The sequence below is a fragment of the Diaphorina citri genome, unplaced genomic scaffold (assembly GCF_000475195.1).
Source record: "Diaphorina citri unplaced genomic scaffold, Diaci psyllid genome assembly version 1.1 scaffold1160, whole genome shotgun sequence".
Taxonomy (NCBI): domain Eukaryota; kingdom Metazoa; phylum Arthropoda; class Insecta; order Hemiptera; family Psyllidae; genus Diaphorina; species Diaphorina citri.
The window spans coordinates 12,515-18,568 of record NW_007378589.1 but is presented as its reverse complement, the minus strand read 5'-3'; positions in this window follow the sequence as shown (position 1 = coordinate 18,568).

Genomic DNA, 6,054 nt, shown 5'->3' with positions numbered 1-6,054 from the left:
ACATATCTTGCATCATTAATCTGTTTTCTTGCGAATGTCCGCAATTTACGTCTAATAATCTAAAAACTTGGAAGCATTTCCGATTACCTCCAGGAACTTGCTTAAAAAAAAAGCCAATCAGATTATGAACCAACAGTCATTGTTTTGCTCAATACCAAGATTGAATTTGAAGATGCTTCAACTCTTAATAATACATATCTTGCATCATTGTAAATATCTTGCATCATTAATCTGTTTTCTTGCGAATGTCCGCAATTTACGTCTAATAATCTAAAAACTTGGAAGCATATCCGATTACCTCTAGTAACTTGCTTTTCTGTAGAATATTTCTTTTATTACAACCGCCAGATGATATAAAAATGCCCTCACACAATTAAACCAAGAGAATAAAATGCAAAAGAATAAAAATGCAAGATTACTAGACCTAAACCTAGTATTTACAATTTATCATTTAATGGGGATTTTTAATTAGGTACCTATTCTTTTTATGGGAGCTACATTTTCAGTGAGATAGTATTATTGTTAATTTATAGCCGGTTCTTCAGTTGCTTAACTACTGGATTTTAGGCATCAGATGATGGTAAATATTGAAGTTGAACAGTCCGATTGTGTTATACCTACTCTACCCTAAAGTTTAATATATTTAAAAGAAAATTGCCTGAAGTAACTAAATATAACTGATAACCGACTGATCTTATTTTTAGAAGTAGAAAAACTTTCATGCAATTCCTTAAAGAGAAAAGTTTGTGCATTGAAAACTAAAAGAAGAAAGTATGGGGAAAACTAAGACATCCACAAAGAAAACCCACAATAAGTAAGGCATTAAAACGTAATTCTCAGATCACCAATGATTCTTTACGTCATGAAGTTAAATACGGTTGAAATTTACTTCCCCCAGAGTGTTGAAATGCCACAGAAAGTTTCCTGTCTAAGAAAACAAGGTTTTTATAAATACCTAGGGATACGAACATCCATTAACCCTTTAATGAGTACAAGTTTCCAAGAAGAACACAGGAAATTACGTGCAGACTTTAGATTTTTTTCTAGGAATTTTACTGGTGGAAAATTCTCTCTTGTATTGATGGATTAGGCACTTAATGTTCTATGACGTTCTATATTGGGTCTAAAATAAACCTCAAAATATTATGAGCAGCATTTTTCTTCTTTTTCTGAGTTTTAGTTGTTTTTTTTTACCTAATTAAGGGATTCTCTCTCTCCCCTTTTACCTAATTAAGGGATTCTCTCTTTCCCCCCCCCTCTCTCTCTCTCCCCCCCCCAATTTAGGGGACAGTTTATTCTCTTTTCTATAAAATAATACCTAACGACATTGGCAATATTGACATCTTACACAATAACGTTATTGTTAGCAGCTCTTCAAGTATTGTTCTCTTCTTCCCACGCATCAAGATGATAATAAGATGTTCTTGTCCAATATTTTGTATTGTTTTGTTCCTCATTGTTCCCACTTGTATTCTTCCCTTGGAGTTTTCCTTTTCCAGATTTCTCCTAATGATTCTAAGAAATATTCTAATTGTTTCGTAGAGTTTTTAGGAGACTTTGGGACAAAGAACAACACTGGACTGAGCATTAGAATGTTCTGTGGAATCATTAGGATTGGGAGAAGGAAAATACCAAGAGAAGATTAAATATATCTAACTGTAAATAAGAAATTGTTTTTCTAAACATCCCACCACAATGTGTCATCTGAAAGTTCAAAGTTCAACTCTTCAAATACACACACGAAGAATTGAAAATTCCATCAAGGTTTTCCAAATGTCCATGTGTACAGATCAACAATAGCAAAGGTTAACTTTGAGAAAACTTTCAGCGTTACAAAACTTGTCATCTGAATAAACTTTTAAGAGAGCATTTTCTCTCACAAGTGCATTTCTAAAGTGCTACTCAGCTAGAAAACGCTCTTCAATTTTCAAAACATACTTCTTCATTTCTCATCTTGAACATGGGAGCCCTCAGGTCTCGTTTGTTCACCTTATGAGTAGATATTTTGATTGGATTTCAGGTCGACCATATCTTCACACACAGGGAAGATTAGATTTCGAAAGCTGTTGTGAAAATACTAGGATACTCCCATGTGTTTGTATGTATATGAGAAGGCATTTTCAAAGCTTTTGATCTTCGCTGTTGTCTGACGTAGGTAATTCAAATTGAAAATACTCGAGTGTATGAAGCTCTCGGCACGTTGATACTGAATAATTAAAATTTTACCTAGACTATTTGATGTCAGCATCTGAAGTGCGTACGAGAAGGGTACTTTTACAATTCAAAATTAGCATCATCATAATTCATTGAAAGTTAGCATCATCATAGTACGACAGTTTTACATAGGTATCTAAAAAAGACTCGGAATAAAATACCTACCCACTACAAAACATCAACAACCTTTTTCACATTCGAACATGACTTGGGAAAAAATGTTAACAATGTTCAACATGAAATTTTTGGAATTCCCTTTCAGAAAACTTTGCGATGTTGTGATAGGTAGGGATACTCTTCTAATTGGGAATGTAGGGCTTTTGTCATCTCTAAAACAATCCTACTCCCATCTGTCCCTTCATTCAAAATAGTAGTGATTGTGATGTTTTGACGAAACTATTTATGCTCCTAAAGGGTAGTGTTCATTTTGCAGAGCTGCAGAGTTCATTTTAGAGATTGTAGATTTATACAATGGATGAACCATAGAGTTGTAAGTCTTCTTCTTTTTCTTCGCCTTTTCTCATGTTCGGCGTTTGTCGTCGGCCTCTCAATCAGCTTTAGAGTGATCGCTTAGAGGCCAACTGGTTTTGGCTAAACAATTTTTTCCGAGTGGATGCCCTTCGCACTCTTTGCTATTGATATAGCATAACGAAATTTGGACTAGTCTTTTCCCTGTTTATAGTCCCTCAGCCAGCGATAGAGTTGCGAGTATACTGCTCAAATAATTGAATTGAACAAGTTTACACAATTTTAACAATAATTAAAGTATGCATAGATATACAAATTAACCTCCCTGAGACTACATAGAACCTTCTGGGTAGAGGTTTTCTTCTTCTTCTTCTTCCTTCTCGTCTTCTTCTTCTTTTTCTTCTTCTTCTTCTTCTTCTTCTCCTCCTCCTCCTCCTCCTCCTCCTCCTCCTTCCTCTTCAATTCAATTCAATTCAATTTATTTTTATTGTACATAATATAACATTTGTCATCTCTAAAACAATCCTACTCCCATCTGTCCCTTCATTCAAAATAGTAGTAATTGTGATGTTTTGACGAAACTATTTATGCTCCTAAAGGGCAGTGTTCATTTTGCAGAGCTGCAGAGTTCATTTTAGAGATTGTAGATTTATACAATGGATGGATCATAGAGTTGTAAGTCTTCTTCTTTTTCTTCGCCTTTTCTCATATTTAGATGGGGTTGGCGTTTGTCGTTGGCATCTCAATCAGCTTTAGAGTGATCGCTTAGAGGCCAACTGGTTTTGGCTAAACAAATTTTTCCGAGTGGATGCCCTTCGCACTCTTTGCTATTGATATAGCATAACGAAATTTGGACTAGTCTTTTCCCTGTTTATAGTCCCTCAGCCAGCGATAGAGTTGCGAGTATACTGCTCAAATAATTGAATTGAACAAGTTTACACAATTTTAACAATAATTAAAGTATGCATAGATATACAAATTAACCTCCCTGAGACTACATAGAACCTTCTGGGTAGAGGTTTTCTTCTTCTTCCTTCTCGTCTTCTTCTTCTTTTTCTTCTTCTTCTTCTTCTTCTCCTCCTCCTCCTCCTCCTCCTCCTCCTTCCTCTTCAATTCAATTCAATTCAATTTATTTTTATTGTACATAATATAACATTTGTCATCTCTAAAACAATCCTACTCCCATCTGTCCCTTCATTCAAAATAGTAGTAATTGTGATGTTTTGACGAAACTATTTATGCTCCTAAAGGGTTGTGTTCATTTTGCAGAGCTGCAGAGTTCATTTTAGAGATTGTAGATTTATACAATGGATGGACCATAGAGTTGTAAGTCTTCTTCTTTTTCTTCGCCTTTTCTCATGTTCAGATGGGGTCGGCGTTTGTCGTCGGCTTCTCAATCAGCTTTAGAGTGATCGCTTAGAGGCCAACTGGTTTTGGCTAAACAAATTTTTCCGAGTGGATGCCCTTCGCACTCTTTGCTATTGATATAGCATAACGAAATTTGGACTAGTCTTCTCCCTGTTTATAGTCCCTCAGCCAGCGATAGAGTTGCGAGTATACTGCTCAAATAATTGAATTGAACAAGTTTACACAATTTTCACAATAATTAAAGTATGCATAGATATACAAATTAACCTCCCTGAGACTACATAGAACCTTCTGGGTAGAGGTTTTCTTCTTCTTCCTTCTCGTCTTCTTCTTCTTTTTCTTCTTCTTCTTCTTCTTCTTCTCCTCCTCCTCCTCCTCCTCCTCCTCCTCAAAAAAAAAAGTAAAGAATCCAAACTAGACTCTTTGTGTCTCGGCTGAGGTCTCTATTTCAGATGCATGAATGAAAATTAATTTTGGTATATTATTCCTTTGTTAACACCATCTTCTTCGTAAAGGATTTATGCCAAAGATGAAAATGAAATATCAAAGAGGATAGATGCCGTCAACACAACAAGTTCAACAGAAATGAATTGACGGATAAGACGTAGTAATAAGAACTGGAACAGTAGTGAAAGAAATGAAAATAAGGGAAAAATACAAATCAAACTATAAAATTAAAAGTTGACATTTCCTTGAAACATTTCATGATAACAGAATAAAGTGTGGGAATAAATTTTCAACAAACGTTCCATGTTCTTTCACTAGTACAATCTCATTGTCTTTATTAATAACCCCGATAAAAAAATTGTCAATGACCCATAAAACTGGCGGGTCCTGTCCAATTTCATGGCGTCGATAGCTGCCGAAGGAAAATTAATACTGGATAGGGTTCTCGTTGTTAAGAACATAGTCCTAGAACGGAAACGGAATATAAGATTAGAGGACAAAAAGCTTACGAGAAGCAATGGATGTTATTAAGAGGGCACCCTACAGGGGAACCAAAGTCCAATCCACTTCCCAGAACTCAAAAAAGAAACCAACTTACAAAAAAAAACGAGATCGCATTTAAATTACAAGCAGGTAATAATGGGCGCAAAACTACAATGAAGACTGTAATAACTGCCCTGTAAAAAAAGTTTTAGTCCTCGGTACTAAGAAGAAGCCCTTGCGCCGGGATCTATTTTCCCTTAATCGGGCGCGGAGGACCCATTTGAAAAGGCCGACTTTACTACCTGAGAACCCGTAAAGCTTAACACGTAGGAAAGAAACTGGTATAGTCATCAATACGATTAACAAAGAACTAGACATACGCAACACAGTGGCCAGTGAGGAAACGGCTGTATCGACGGAGTCGAGAGAGGGAGAGCGAGAGAGAGAAACGGAGAGAGAAAAAAACCCATCCCATATATATAGAGAAGGTTTTTCGACTCTTTTATTTTTATCTCTACAAAAAGGGAAGGGTTCCCGTGGCCAAGGGCTGAAAGGATTGTCAAACACCCTCTAATTTTTAAAGCACTATAAAAGTTTCAACCTTTGTGAGCAGAGAATACATGCGAAGTGCGGGCAACAATAATCGAAAAAGAATTCGCTCTACATTCTAATAAGGTGTACCATAGTCTGTTTTATTTTTCGAGAGGAGCAGAGGGGTTAGTTTCTCGAAGAGTTATGTCAGAAAAAACATCGTTTGTCCGAAGTTCAAACCGTACATTGGAATGGTGCGACGTAGTGTATAAAGACAGCAATTTCAAAAAGGGTAATTTACTACATCTTATCTCAGTTTAACTTAAAAATACGGCACAACATTTTACGGATCAAACTCTGACTCTCAGAAAAACGCGAGAGCTCTTGTGTGAAGAAACGCGAGAGCACTCTCAGAGGAAGAAAAAAGAAGAAAAGATTGACTGCAACATGTTAACACATAAGTAACTTTACAACATAAAAATTACATTTATACCACATGTTATTTTTTATTTAACTTAACTTAACTTAACTTCTCCTTCCTCC